The 16,571-nt window shown below is 35.0% G+C and overlaps 1 protein-coding gene and 1 pseudogene across 1 annotated transcript in view; both read left to right on the top strand.

Moving 5' to 3' along the window:
• The window catches only part of LOC148945773 (uncharacterized), a 26,145-nt pseudogene extending 22,945 nt beyond the window's left edge, over positions 1 to 3,200 (top strand).
• LOC148945772 (uncharacterized) overlaps positions 1 to 16,571 on the top strand; it is a 128,315-nt gene that overhangs the window by 101,036 nt on the left and 10,708 nt on the right. The gene's annotated exons all lie outside the window — the stretch shown is intronic.

Here is a 16,571-nt window from a genome sequence, read left to right as displayed (position 1 = left end):
GCACTAGAACTTTTAATTTCCATTCGAATGAGTCCTTTCCCGATATTATGCCCCTCCCTCTACTGGGAGGGAAAACAAACATTAAAAAATTCCTCAAAAACGATGGATAGTACTTAATCCCCCTTCCCTTGAAAGATTTCCGGTGACCCTTTCTGTTTGTTATTGAGTATTCAAGAAGAGTGTTTTGAAAACTCATGATTAAGGTACCAACGACATTAAAAGTGAATTTTGGTTGCTTGAGTTGATTAAGTAGAAACTTACAAAGCCTTGTATATGTTAAAAGATTAGAAAGAATGGGAAATACCATTTATAATGTAAAATGCCTTCATATGCAGCTACACAGCTTTTGGTAGTAGCGGAAGTCAGCATAAAAAAAGAAGAAGCATTTCCGAAAAACCAGCCAAAAATCAGCCAAAAACAAATGGCTCCAAATACCATGATAAGGCAGAGTTTTCTTTTGAAAATATAGCTGTGTCTTTGGGACTCGCTCTTGTTTGAATTTGTACGGACGAAATAATGGCCAAATTTAAAGAATATAGTCATGCTTACTTGTTTTCACGATTTAACGTGACAACACTGCCGGAAATTGTGATACTGGCCTAACCAATTTACAATTTTAGACCAATCAAAGGAAAAATCTTAGAAAACCCCAGTTTTCAGAAATGAAAAGACCTAAGATATATACAGGCGAAATAAAATGATTTCATTGTGATGTCTTTGGCACTTTAAAAGGTCTAAAACTGTTCTTTTCCTTTAGTTTTTATCAAATAATGTCTCCAGAGCGCTACTAAAGCTCTTTACAGCTTTCATTAACGGAGTCTTAGTAGGAAAAATGATAAAATTATTTATTAGTCTTAATAATCCGGATTACATGCTAGAAGAAATTTTCTAAAAAGCAACTGTTGAATAAGGCTTTCTAAAATGCTTTTCTAAACAGCTGATTTGCCTTAAGACATTAGCTTAACTTTGGTAAAAGACGTTTCATTCAGTCATAAAATCTTGGTATTGATAAAGCTTAGCTTAGTTGTCATGGAAATTGTTTGATCGATTGCTTTAATTATTAAATCCGTCCTTATTTGCAATGAAATACAGTTCTGTTTACCTTTAGGTTGGGAAATGGGGCAAAAGTAGAGCTATTGGAAATTGTATAACATTTTTTGTTACAATACAAAGACTGTTTTCTACATTGGACCCACTTTGGATCACAGGTTTTAAGCAGGGGCACCAATTGGGATGGGGATATTCGGCCTTTCCTCCTCTATCATTTTCAAAAATACCCTTTCGAGTGTTTTCGTTGGAAAGTTTTTTTTTTGTATTTTCATTAACGGATTGCACAAACAACAAAATTGCCGCACCCCCTAAATTAAAAAAAAAATACCACGCTCCAGCATTTCAGTGAATTTATTCAATGCTTTAAAGATAGGAACAGAAACAGGTTGGTTTGTCTTTCATATACACAATTCTTGAGTTATTTTAAGTTCCATAATTCTATACAGAGAAACAGGAGGCCTAATTGTGAAAATATGGTATTTCAAAACTTTGTGTGTTTATTGGCAGAAATTTTCACACAGAATTGTCAACCACATTTTGAAAAGTTTATATTATCTTCGGAAAGAACGAAATATGCAAATCAAACAGTTCGTGATAACGAACTGTAAGGAGTGACCCGGCTCAATAGTAACCGATACATAAAAAGAATAGGCTTTTTATACTGACTTCAAATACACAAATTTTATTAAGTTTGGTCTTACCCATCAAAGGTTACGAGCCTGAGAAAATTTTCCTGATTTTCGAAAAAAGATAGGAACAGCACCTAAAAGTCAAGTGATCTCAATGAAAATCACACCATCAGATTCAGCGTATCAGCGAACCCTACTGTGTATGTTTTAAGCTCCTATCTGCAAAAATGTGGAATTTTGTATTTTTTTTTTACCAAAATGATCACGGAGGCGTGTTTATTTGTTGTTTTTTTTTGATTGTTTTACTCAGGGGTCATCGTACCGAACCAGCGGTCCTAGAATATTGGGAGAGGGCTAGTTCGAACGGAAATTAAAATTTCTAGTGCCCTTTTTAGGTGACCAAAAAACTGGAGGGCAACCAGGCCCCCTCCCCACCCCTTTTTTCCCAAAATCGTCTGATCAAAAATTTTAGATAGTCATTTTGTTCATCATAGTTCTTTGTCGGATAGAAAAGTAATTTCTTCTTTGATTCGCGTCAATGAAGTTACATCACCTACCGAAATGAAAAGAAATATGTTGCCTCTTTCAATAGGGACTAATTCTCAATCACCAGGATTTGGTCCTGCTTTCTCTTCCTTGACGACTGTTAAGGACTCGGCTAATGACGTAGCTCTTGAAGAACAGGTAGATAGTCTATCTAAAGCGGTTGAATTTAAAAACAATTTTCAGTTTGTTAGGTCAAAACAACTAGCTTGCAATGAAGAAGAAGCTGTAAATGATAATTGTTTGTTCAAAGAGGGTGACTCTGTACAGCAAGGACTTGTTAAGAAGTTTGCTATCTCGCTTGTATTGGTCGATAAACAATTTAATTTTGCTCGTGGTTTAACCTCTAATTTAGGATGCTGCCAGATAAATACGAGATCGAAAGATGAGGCTGATCATGTCGGGATACTTAAATCGAAGCCGCTCCCTCAGAATCACGAGCTAACAAAAGATAAAGTTTTGCAAATAGGGTATAACCCTGCTAAACAAAGCAGTCCAAATTTATCCCTTCGTGAAAAAAATGCCTCTTTGAATTTACAAGAATTCAAAGATATTGATAAAGAAGTTGGACTTCATAGGTTAAAGGACTTGAGCTCAGTTTCTTCTGACTCACCTGTTATTACAAAGACCGTATCTAAAAAAATTGAGTCGCGAAGGAAGGAACTTTCAAAGGAAGAAATTCATATCAATATGACCAAAACATTCTTGGGTGAGGATCTTTGTACTGAAAAGCGATCACTAGTTACATCAATACCATCTCCTAACAAAAATGATGTTCAATCATCACTTATCAACTTTGGGAATAAGGATAATCGAAATATATATTCCGCAGTAAGTCCAAGACCGTTCGTTTCGTATTCTGCCCCTAGTCGGACAACTATACTCATAAAATCTGATGGTAAATATGAAGTGGAGAAAGAAAGAGCTGGTTTTAGTTTTCCTTTAGTACCGTCTCGTCAAAAAAAGCAAAGGACTTAGCAAAAATTCAGAAGAGGCTAACTAGAGCCTTCATAACTCTCTTTTAGAAGAAGTGGATTATGACTTTCTAGTACCACTATCTCTAAAACAGAGAAAAGACTTTCTAAAAACTTGAGTTTATTTCACAGTGTGACGTTTCAGCTTGTTTTCCATCTTAGCTGGTCTTTTTCTCTATTCTTCATATTTTCGTGTAAGGATCCCTTAGCCATTAGTTTTTAGATCTTCACATTCTAATTTGTTTTATATTATTTTATCAATTTTTTCCATTTTCATTATTATTCACAAGGCTTTCTTAGCTGATTTTAAACATTCCCCCTTATGATTCCTCCATAAACCTAATAATTTAGTCGAACAATTTTATTTCGTGTTGTTTTAAGTTGTCTTCTTTGACTGTGTCTTTTTTATTCGTTTTTCTGTGCAAGGATATCTTATATACCTACTCTTGGATTTGTCCATTCCATTCTAATTTGATTTATTTTAAGTTCATCTCAATTTTGTTTCCTTTCATTTTTGTCATTATCTGGAAATTTCCGGGAAGAATCTGGAAATCTTAAACATCCTTCCGTTTAAATCCCCCGCTCCTTCCTCGTAGTGTGCCAGAAATTTATCCGAGTGCATTATTTGCGATTTTGGAAAAAAATATGACGTTTTCTGAAACACAGTTTTTGTTCTAAACCGTGGCCCCCTACCCCTCCCCTATAAATAAAGGGTTTTTTGTTTGTTTGTTGTTGTTTTTTGTCTGTGTGGTAGCCAGCTCTTGACAAAACGAAATTCGATAAATGCAGAAATTATTATAAAAAAAAGGAAAAAAGTGTGTAAAGAACAACGCAAACTAATCATTCCAGTGAAACTGAAATAAAAATAAAACTTTATTTTTGGTTCGATTATTTATTTAAAGTGCTAAATTATTCCATTTAATTATTTAGTTAAAATTAAAATTATATTTTTGGTGTTTAATCAAATCGTCTTCAACAGGTACCAAAAATTTTGTACCCCCCCCCCCCCAAAAAAAAAAATCTAAATTGAAATAAAAATGTAAAAAATAGCAGTATTTATTCCCAGATGTAATCTAATTTAATTATTTTATTTTGTTATAACTTGGTGCAGTATGACCAGATGGTGCATGTTTGCTCCATTTAGGGGTTTGTGGTGGTTTTTCTACTTTGAATTTTTCAAAATTAGTGTATTTTTCATAGCCAATTTTTGGGAAAAGTCAAACCTTCTGAGCATTTGTATTAATAAATGGCGATTTTGATGCATCTATTTGATCATCCTTCAGGGGCTAAACAGAAAACAGGTTCAATGGGTTGGGAAGAAGGCATAAGGAAGGATTTAAAGGAAATTTGAAATAAATGGAAGGGGTAGAGAGTGTAGTTTTAAAGATGGGGTAGAGGAGAAGCGTCTACAGCTACTTGGCCCTTATAAGGATTTGTAATAATAATTTTTTCTTTGTGGTTAAGTCTTTATACTTTTGTAACCTCTATATTGTTATTACTTTTGAAATCTTTCAAATTTTAAGTAGTTTATAGAACCCTGCAAGCACAGTTAATGTTTACGGAGCATACTTTGGAATAGGGGTATTGCTTCATTGATCTATCCATCTGTCGCTCTCCTTCTCAAAAATCTGTATTTGTCCTTATCTTGTTATCAAGTCCACTTAATTACTCAAGATAAAGTACTTAAAATTTGAAAGATTTCAAAAGTAATAACAATATAGAGGTTACAAAAGTATAAAGACTTAACCACAAAGAAAAAATTATTATTACAAATCCTTATAAGGGCCAAGTAGCTGTAGACGCTTCTCCTCTACCCCATCTTTAAAACTACACTCTCTACCCCTTCCATTTATTTCAAATTTCCTTTAAATCCTTCCTTATGCCTTCTTCCCAACCCATTGAACCTGTTTTCTGTTTAGCCCCTGAAGGATGATCAAATAGATGCATCAAAATCGCCATTTATTAATACAAATGCTCAGAAGGTTTGACTTTTCCCAAAAATTGGCTATGAAAAATACACTAATTTTGAAAAATTCAAAGTAGAAAAACCACCACAAACCCCTAAATGGAGCAAACATGCGCCATCTGGTCATACTGCACCAAGTTATAACAAAATAAAATAATTAAATTAGATTACATCTGGGAATAAATACTGCTATTTTTTACATTTTTATTTCAATTTAGATTTTTTTTTTTTCGGGGGGGGGGGGGTACAAAATTTTTGGTACCTGTTGAAGACGATTTGATTAAACACCAAAAATATAATTTTAATTTTAACTAAATAATTAAATGGAATAATTTAGCACTTTAAATAAATAATCGAACCAAAAATAAAGTTTTATTTTTATTTCAGTTTCACTGGAATGATTAGTTTGCGTTGTTCTTTACACACTTTTTTCCTTTTTTTTATAATAATTTCTGCATTTATCGAATTTCGTTTTGTCAAGAGCTGGCTACCGCACAGACAAAAAACAACAACAAACAAACAAAAAACCCTTTATTTATAGGGGAGGGGTAGGGGGCCACGGTTTAGAACAAAAACTGTGTTTCAGAAAACGTCATATTTTTTTCCAAAATCGCAAATAATGCACTCGGATAAATTTCTGGCACACTACGAGGAAGGAGCGGGGGATTTAAACGGAAGGATGTTTAAGATTTCCAGATTCTTCCCGGAAATTTCCAGATAATGACAAAAATGAAAGGAAACAAAATTGAGATGAACTTAAAATAAATCAAATTAGAATGGAATGGACAAATCCAAGAGTAGGTATATAAGATATCCTTGCACAGAAAAACGAATAAAAAAGACACAGTCAAAGAAGACAACTTAAAACAACACGAAATAAAATTGTTCGACTAAATTATTAGGTTTATGGAGGAATCATAAGGGGGAATGTTTAAAATCAGCTAAGAAAGCCTTGTGAATAATAATGAAAATGGAAAAAATTGATAAAATACTATAAAACAAATTAGAATGTGAAGATCTAAAAACTAATGGCTAAGGGATCCTGACACGAAAATATGAAGAATAGAGAAAAAGACCAGCTAAGATGGAAAACAAGCTGAAACGTCACACTGTGAAATAAACTCAAGTTTTTAGAAAGTCTTTTCTCTGTTTTAGAGATAGTGGTACTAGAAAGTCATAATCCACTTCTTCTAAAAGAGAGTTATGAAGGCTCTAGTTAGCCTCTTCTGAATTTTTGCTAAGTCTTTTGCTTTTTTTGACGAGACGGTACTAAAGGAAAACTAAAACCAGCTCCTTCTTTCTCCACTTCATATTTACCATCAGATTTTATGAGTATAGTTGTCCGACTAGGAGCAGAATACGAAACGAACGGTCTTGGACTTACTGCGGAATATATATTTCGATTATCCTTATTCCCAAAGTTGATAAGTGATGATTGAACATCATTTTTGTTAGGAGATGATATTGATGTAACTAGTGATCGCTTTTCAGTACAAAGATCCTCACCCAAGAATGTTTTGGTCATATTGATATGAATTTCTTCCTTTGAAAGTTCCTTCCTTCGCGACTCAATTTTTTTAGATACGGTCTTTGTAATAACAGGTGAGTCAGAAGAAACTGAGCTCAAGTCCTTTAACCTATGAAGTCCACCTTCTTTATCAATATCTTTGAATTCTTGTAAATTCAAAGAGGCATTTTTTCACGAAGGGATAAATTTGGACTGCTTTGTTTAGCAGGGTTATACCCTATTTGCAAAACTTTATCTTTTGTTAGCTCGTGATTCTGAGGGAGCGGCTTCGATTTAAGTATCCCGACATGATCAGCCTCATCTTTCGATCTCGTATTTATCTGGCAGCATCCTAAATTAGAGGTTAAACCACGAGCAAAATTAAATTGTTTATCGACCAATACAAGCGAGATAGCAAACTTCTTAACAAGTCCTTGCTGTGCAGAGTCACCCTCTTTGAACAAACAATTATCATTTACAGCTTCTTCTTCATTGCAAGCTAGTTGTTTTGACCTAACAAACTGAAAATTGTTTTTAAATTCAACCGCTTTAGATAGACTATCTACCTGTTCTTCAAGAGCTACGTCATTAGCCGAGTCCTTAACAGTCGTCAAGGAAGAGAAAGCAGGACCAAATCCTGGTGATTGAGAATTAGTCCCTATTGAAAGAGGCAACATATTTCTTTTCATTTCGGTAGGTGATGTAACTTCATTGACGCGAATCAAAGAAGAAATTACTTTTCTATCCGACAAAGAAGCTATTAATCCTGAATGGCTTACAGTAAGAGGAAGATTCATACTGTTATTTAAAGCTTGTATATCTGGGGATGACATAGCCAAGGGGCGTTCATTTTCAGATTTTGTATCCAAAGGACTTTTAAGTTTGTTTGAACCTGTCTCAGAAGCAGTCGACAACAAAATTGAATTAATTAGCGATTCTTCTTCAGAATGATCAAAGAAGTTTTTGTATATCTCAGTATTTATGTTTAGGCGTGGTTTAGGAGAGACCGGCATACCCTTTTCAGATTTTTCATCCAAGAGACTTTTCATTGTCTTTGAACTTGTCTCAGAAGCAAGCGAAGACAAATTTGAAATCATTAGCGATAATTCTTCCGGTTCATCAACGATATTTCTATATTTTTCATTATTTACTTTAAGACGTGGTTTAAAGGGAATAATCACGCCTTTTTCAGATTTTGTATCCAAAAGTCTGCTAGTTTTGTTTGAAATAGTTCCGAAACCAGGCGACGACAAAATTGAACCCCAAAGGATAGTTTATCACGTTGATGAAATAAATTTTTAGGCATTTCGCTTTTTATTTCAAGGCTTGGTTTAGGCAGCGTGGCCGAATCTTTTTCTGACTTCGTGTTAACTAGACAGTTAGATTTACTTGTAATTGTTTCAGCAGCAGGCGATGGCAAATCTGGGCCCAGGAAAGAAATGCCAGACTTCAGTTCATGCTGATCAAGCGACTTATCGGGGATTTCAGTTTCAGCATTAAGGATTGAGTTTGATGGGTTAGCAAAGCGATACTCTGATTTTGTTTCATCAATGGCATCGGAGGACAATGAATTCATGAAGGAAGTATCTATATCTACAGAGAGAAAGAGAGAGAGAGAGAGAGAGAGAGAGAGAGAGAGAGAGAGAGAGAGAGAGTGAGTTAGTGAGTGTGTGAGAGAGAGAGATAGATTGATCGAGTGAGGGATACTGAGAGAGAGAGAGAGAGAGAGGGACAGAGAGAGAGAGAGAGACAGAGAGAGAGGGACAGAGAGAGAGAGACAAAGACAGAGAGAGAGAGACAGAGAGAGAGAGCAACAAAGACAGAGAGAGACAAAGACAGAGAGATAGAGAGAGAGAGAGAGAGGGGCAGAGAGAGAGAGAGAGTGACAGAGAGAGAGACAAAGACAGAGAGAGAGAGACAAAGACAGAGAGAGACAAAGACAGAGAGAGACAAAAAGAGAGAGAGAGAGAGAGAGAGAGAGAGAAAGAGAGAGAGACAGACAGACAGACAGAGACAGGCAGACAGAGAAAAGGAGAATGACAGGCAGAAAGAGAGGTTTCAGTCAAAAGCTTAACGTGTCAGTTTCTATTCTTCTCCAGTAGTTTCCAGCAGCTGGTGAAAAGAGAATATTTTAGGTATTGTAGATCAAGCTTCTTGTTGTTCCATAGTTTGCATCTAACTAGACAAAAATGCATCGCAGTTGAAGGTCAAAAGCAGGAACAGAAACCTTCCTCGTTGCTAATAGGCACTGCTTTGCTTTAACAATTCTACTGGTTTGTCTGTGTCTGTGTACAAAATTTCAAGAAATTTGTCTGTGTACAACTCAAATACCTCATGTTGCTTTCATACTCAAGGTAGAAAAGACTATTAGTCAAGTGGTGAGACTTCAAACAACATCATGAAATCACAGGAGCAGCAAAGTATAGTCTTCTAAATATTGTACGTCATGATATGAAGACATCTATAAAAGAAACAGCACTTATGAAAGGTAAATCATATTTTACTTGTTCTCCTCTCATATGCTTTCTCTTTAAACAGTAGGTGCCACATGGATTTTCTTCTTTTCTTGGTTAAAATTATTAGCAATATTAGATATTTTGAGTTGCGTTATTAAACCTGCAAATGGTCCATTCATTCAGACCACAGTCATCACTTGCACATCAAGGTGAACCAAAGTTTGTAATGTAGAAGTATGAAAGACAGCCTACACCTCGCAAGGATGAGTGATAACTCAGTAATGGATGGTTGGATATTAAAAGAAAGCACATTTTCACACTGAACATACTCAATTTAGCCATGAAAGATGTCTACTACTTCAGTATACAGAAAAGAGTACAATCTGTAATCATCAAAATGATGATAACTTAGAAACTACTAATCTGATTTCAAAAACGGGCACATGTTCAGATTCAGCAGACCTGAATCAACCAGAAACAACCCTTCAAATGTCCAAATCCTTTAATTTAAAAAATACACAATTTTTTGTGCAGAGAAATGCAGAAAAGCATGCTCAGAAAATTTGGTTCTGTCACCTCTCAGATTCTCTGTATTTTCTACATATGTGAGCCAATTTTTGTGCTTCTACCATAAAATGCACAAACCTTATAGAAATTACCACTTATGTACTAAACTAATAGGCTATAGTTTAATTCAAGGATCTGATAAAGCCAAGTTGGAATGCTAGACTTGGAATCCTTTGCCTGTGAGGACAGGAGTAAAATTCCTGGTGTTGTTAATTATTTGGTATGGAATGGGGGTTAGTGGCATAAATCTAGAAGGTCAGCCAGTCAGCCCAGCTCAAAATGGGTATTTAGTCTTTGTTTTTGGAAGCTAGTTTTTGGAAAGGAACACCTGCCTAGGGTCTCAGGCAGGTTGACCAAGGATTTAAAATTGACATAGGACCATTTGATTGCCTGGAATGAGAGGCAAACAAGGCAAACTCTTTTAGGCTTGTAACATTGCTGAAGCTAGAACTCTGTATGACCAATTAGCACTGCTTTGTCCCATAATGGTAAGTTTTTTATACACTACGCACATATTTTTCAATTTTAGTGTTGTTTTCCCATTAAACAATAAGAGTAAATTTATTGAATAATTTATTTTGTTAGTCTTAATATCAAATTAACTTTACATCTCACTTTCCTTGGTAATACCTCTTACAATAAATTAAACTGTGAGTATTATAAATATCATTGTGACTATTATATAATTAAATCTAAGTATTATATTAAATGTTCTTGCCCAACATATCCACGACCAAGCAGATATACACTATTCAACAGGTCATCAAGAAAGCCCGTGAGTTCCGGCATACAGCATATATAGTATTTTCGACTTTAAAGCAGCTTTCAACTGGATCGACCATGAGTCCCTTTGGCTGATTCTAAAACAAACAGGACTCCCTGATGAATACTGCCGCCTGTTCAAGGCACTCTACATTGTACAAAAAGATCTGTCCAGGTTTATAGTCGACTATTTGAAATAGATACTGGTGTAAGGCATAGCTGTGTTGCTGCTCCTGAACTTTTCAACGTGTTGATTGATTATGTCATGGATCAAACCACAAATCGGCTCCATTTCGGACCAAAATATGGGGATAGAGTCCTAGCCAATTGCAACTTCGCAGATGGTATTGGAAACAAAAATAATGATCAACAACCTGGCAGGAAGCTCTGCCAACTCACCATTATTCAACGTATCAGGACACACTATCAAAGTTGTCAAGTCTTTTACTTACCTTGGATCTGTTGTCTCGGATAATTGCTCAAATGAAATGGAAGTCCAGTCGCGCATCACGAAAGCTGTGTCTATTATGGCTTGATTATACCATTCCTTGTGGTCAAAGCCCAACATTAGCCGAAAAGCAAAAATGCGGATCTACAACACGACCATAATGCAAGTCCTTCTCTACAGTATTGAAACTTGGCCGGTAGCTGCTTCTGTTTGTGATGCCATAGATGTGGCCCAAACAAATTCCTAAGACAAATTAAAGGGATCAAGTGGTAAAACTTTGTCTCAAACACCCAATTGCTGACACTTAAGGATCAGACCCCCAAAACTTGTTAGCTCGCCATAAGAACTCTACAGTGGTTTGGTCACTTACTTTGCATGCAAGAAGAAGCACCTGCCAGCATACTTTTCAATTTTGATCCCCCTCAACATGGCTGGAAGCGCCCCCATGGAAGACCCTGGTTCACTTGGAGGGACAGCCTTACCCAGTACTTCTCCATGATCGGTGCTGATCTCCAAGTAGCACTCAAGCTTGCACAGGACCATTCAGAATGGAGGCAGAGTCTCATCTCTCTCTACACTGGACCACCAGCAGGAGCCTTAAATCAAGTAAGTCACATTAAATGTGAGTATTATATAGCTCCTTTTAATTTACAGGGTGGATCAAAAGTAGCAAATCCAGGGTGGATGTGTTATCCCTCTAAGCCCCCTTTCCCTGTTCAATACCTGTTTGAGAAGAATAGGTTGAATTCATTAATTAGCCAAAATTCAATGTTTGGTTTGCTAGTGCTTAAAAGACTTCTCCCATTGAGAAATAAGAAATGTTATTTATTTGACAGAAAAGAACCAACATGGCTATAAGAAATGATTGGCTTTGAAAGTGGAAAACTATGTTTTTTTTTATCATGAGGGGAAAGCTTAAGGGATTTTTGTTGGATTAAGTCAGCTGGATTTCTTGGGAAGGCCTTGCCTCCTAAGAATTCTTTAGACCAAGTAAAAGTTAAAAATAGTTTACTATTTCCTGTATTAAGACCCCCCCCCCTTTGGTCATACAATACACATATTTTTTCTTTGCTGGTCTCTAACTAGCCACATCACTGATCTTTAACATTTTCAAAATTAAATAGTTTGGTCTGTAACTTTAATGCCAAATACATGCAGGTAATCTATTTTTTTTAGGCCTATATTTTGTCGTTTTAGATAAAGATGAGTTACCTTGCCCCACCTATCAGAGATTTGTCAAGAATTGTTCCAGACAGTGAAAAGACTTAGAAATTAACTTGTCATTGTGAAGCTTGTCAGATTTTGATGATATTCCAAAAATGAATGACATTCAAATAAGTTTGTCCTTTGAACAATTTTTGTTATAATTATAAGTTACACACATGTTATGAATCTCCTAAATTCTGGTCAAGATTAGCCCCAATTACTTGTCAAAGAGAGGTACACCAAATTCTGAGCAATTTTGAAAATCATTCCACTAACAAAATACATCAAAAGTTTCCTCAGAATGCAAGGCTGAGCTTAGGCAATGAATAGGTACTATTTGGAAGATGAAGATGGCTTTAAACAATTGTTTGCTAGTTATTCTAAGCAAATTAATAGTCCTGTGTCAATTCTAAATTCTTGCTTTTCTTGACTTGAGTTAAGATGGTGGCAAACCTGGGCCAATCTGAGGCAAACATAAACTGGGGTGGCCCTGGTTTGCCACTTTTGGACTACATCAGTGTAACCTGTTTTTCTCCTACATTCAGAAATATCGTTTGTCAGGGATTTTTTTTGGAGATACCCCAAACATTAATATATACATGGAAACTTTCAGAATTATTTACTTCTTTCCTTGTATTTTTAGTTTTTCTATCACATTTTAAATATTTGTGTCAATTCTCCAAGTTTTGAAAAACCTTTATGAACAAACACCCAAGCCCCATCTACCTAATCTAAACTAACTTTACTTAACCTAAATTATCAGTATTTGTCTATGAAGATATTTTTGATAGGTAACATTGATGGTGTCTAACTACAAATTTAGATTATTTGAAAACAAAAAATGAAGTGCAATTCATATTCAAATTTCAGAATTTTGTTGAAAAAAAATATGTACAACAGTGAAAGAAGTGAAGATAAAGGTTCTCCCCCTGCAAAATATGTTAAATAGGATTATTCTGCATATTATGAAGTAAGATTTTTTTTCTTAACATGTTTCCTTATGTACTGGGCCACTCCTAGACTGACACCTGTGCTCCTAAAAGTCTTATTTATTGGTAAAATTGTAGACAAGCTACTTTTTGCTATCTTGGAAAATAGTTAGGTTAGGAAAATAAAACTTTCATTAATGAACCTAGGGCTAAATAATATTACAGGAAGGTATTGCCAAGCTACTATGTTGACCCTCTTCTCCTTTCTATGTCTTCAAATTTTGCCTATCTGACAGGTCTATAGCCTAATTATTGAAATTTTCACAAATCTGTTTTATACCTAAAATTTCAATTTATTTTTTGCAGGTTTTAATTCTGAAAATGCAAACCCTGTTATTTGAGTAAAGTTTTTAGACAGATCAATGGTTTTTTCCCAAATTTAGGAAATGTATTTGTGAATCTTTGAAGTCTCATAAATTGGGACTGAGCAAAGTTGTGAAGCTGAAAGCAAGATTTTGCTTTTACAAAACAAACATTTTTTAGGTCATAAAGGTCAGTGCCCTCTAGAAGAAGGAGTGAAGATAGGTACTTCAAAATACTTCAAAAGTACCAAAACTAGAACAGCTACTTCATTATGAACTTCATTCAGCTTATTAAAAAAGTGAATGAATGTGGTTAACACCTAGTGAATCTGTTGAGCACAATTTTGGGTAAAATTCTATTTTAGCCAGGTAGTTTTGGCTATCTTGGAAAGGGGTTAGGTTAGGAAAATGAAACTTTTAGGGATACTACAGGCTAAAGTATGTCCTGGGGAGATATTTTGAAGCACCTACCTTTAATCCTTCTCTCTCTAGAGGGTCCTGAAATCTACCTACATGATAGGTATATACCTACTGATATTTTGACAAAGAACTATTTTACCTTAATTTTCAGTTATTAGTTTTCCTTTTCTCTGGCTTTAGCTCTGACAATCCAATTCCTGTTATTTGAGTAAAATTTGAAGTCATATCAATGTTTTTTCCAAAATGTATGTCCTGGGATACTCTGTATGTATATGTATAGATGTATATACCCCCACCCCTCTGATGTAGATATATATACCCTGATTTGGATATATATAGAGATTAGGGTAAAAAGACAGGCATCAATTTCAAAAGACTTAGGCATTGAATCTCAGCAACATGGGTTTTGGAAACACTTTCTTTTAAGCTGGAAAAAAAGGGTCTTTAGAGAAAAGACTTGATGATAAAGGTTCTCCCATTGGTTAATATAAGAACAAGGATCATTATGCATATTTTAAAGTAAGAATTGTTTTCTTAACATCTCTCCTTATCAGGTGACACAAGGCTAAACAAATACCCCAACAGAAATGATTATTAAATTTGTAATTAGCATAAAAAAAGGCATCAAAAGGTGTACTCACTTCATTCCTAACTTAATAATATGATTTGGTATATATTTACCTATATTTGTAAATTAGGGAGATGGGGGGAAACTTTAGGTCAATATATACCAAATCATATTATTGAGTTAGGACTAAAGTGAATACACCATTCAATGCCTTTTTTATGCTGATTACGAATATAATAAGCATTTCTATCGGAAATGAATTTCAGCCCCCCTATATATGCCAATTCAGGGTTAGGTTAGGTATAGCCTATGTAGGGGGGGGCTGAAATTTATTTCCTATAGAAATGCTGATTACATTTGTAGTCAGCATAAAAAAGGCATCAAATGGTGTATTCACTTTATTTGAAACTCAATAATATGATTTGGTATATATTGACCAAATTTTAAACTTACCTCTCATTTTGATCAGAAATAAAATTACCCTGCCCCCCTTAATTGCAAATATATACCCTGAATTGGTATATATAGCCTAGGGGTGGGGGCTAAAGTTCATTTCAGACAAAAATGATTATTATATTTGTAAAGAGCATAAAAAAGGCATCAAGTGGTATATTCACTTTAGTTGTAACTAAATAATATGATTTGATAAATATTGACCAAGAAGTGGAGGTAGATATTTCAAAATACCTTCCCAGGACATGCTTTAGCCTGTAGACCCATCCCTGAAAGTTTTATTTTCCTAGCCTAACCCCTTTCCAAGATTATCAAAAGTAGGTAAAGTAGAATTTTAACCAATTTTGTATGATTTAAAGGTAAAATTCTACTTTAGCTACTTTTGGCTATCTTGGAAGGGGTTTAGGTTATGAAAATGAAACTTTCAGGCATGGGTCTAACTAACGATACTTTAGTGCCGAGTTCCCAAACCGCCCAAGAACCCAACACATTTACTTTAGCGCCCAAGAACCCAAAGCGCCCACAGCTCCCAATTTGAAAGATAAAGACATGCACACCCAAGTATCAATTTATATAACCAAATATTAAGTTATTTTACCTTTGGTACAGCAAATTATTCTTTCTTCTTTAAATAACGATTAAAAAAATTATCCTAACTTAAGTTTGTAAATCACAGATGGTGCGGGTATACATAAAAAAATTCTACTTGTCACAAAGATTGAAGTCAGCAAACCAATGTGTTGACAAAGGGAACTTGACAAAGAGAGATCATATCAAGTTACAAGAGGGGAAATTTGGTTTCTGTCGGCATTTCGCAGAGACATATCAAGTTGCAGGAGAGATCAACTTTGGGTTCTTTCTGGGCATTCAGAAATATTTCAAATATGTCATTCATTTTTGGGTTCTGATAAATTAAAAATGCTTGTATTACATGCATGCGGGCGTTGGCCTTGATAGGGCTTATTATGCCCTATACAGTGTTTTTATTAAGTGAAAAACAATATTCATAGAATTTTTCATAAAATGGAACGTGTGCCCCATTGCTACAGCTCTTTGTGACTCTTATTTAACAAAACCAGTTTTTTTAGTGCCCAGGTCATAAAATTCTATCTTTAAGCCAAAAAAATGAGAAAAAGGTTCCTATTCATCTCAAAACGTGGAGGGCTATCTTCAGACCGATGAAGCATTTAAAATGAGCTGTCATTAACCACAATTCGGAGAAAAAACTCAATGAGTCAGTACAGAGGCGATTTTCAGGGGCTACACACTATTTCTTGGGATTGAACCATATCTGCTTAACTAGTACCTCATTTGAAAGCCCGTTTTTCTCTGATTCATAATAGATATGTCATACCATGTTTGAAAGTTTAGAAGTCCAATTTAAAAGTGATTGAAAATATATTTTTTTTAATGACAGTTCGGTGTTAGCCTTGGGCTTATTGGGCCACATACAGTGTTTTATTAAGTTATCGTGTCCCTAATAAAGATAGGATGGGGTTCCTACAACAGGGTAGTCCTTGTAGCAGTAGAAGTAGTGTTATCAGTAGGTAGTAGTATAGGAGGTAGGACTACAGAGTGCCTTTTTGTTAGTTCAACATACCTGAAAGTTCCAATATAATGCTCAAAGTGGTTAACAAGGAATTGCTAATACGCTCTTTTGCAAAAGTATTTTAATGCGAGAAAATTGATCATTGCGGAAATTTGTCGCAATGTATATATATATATATATAT

Source organism: Artemia sp. Qi Xiang Cuo, chromosome 12 (assembly GCF_049724085.1).
Source record: "Artemia sp. Qi Xiang Cuo chromosome 12, ASM4972408v1, whole genome shotgun sequence".
NCBI classification, from domain to species: domain Eukaryota; kingdom Metazoa; phylum Arthropoda; class Branchiopoda; order Anostraca; family Artemiidae; genus Artemia; species Artemia sp. Qi Xiang Cuo.
Note: the sequence above shows the minus strand (reverse complement) of the source record. Positions and strands in the feature narration are given on the sequence as shown.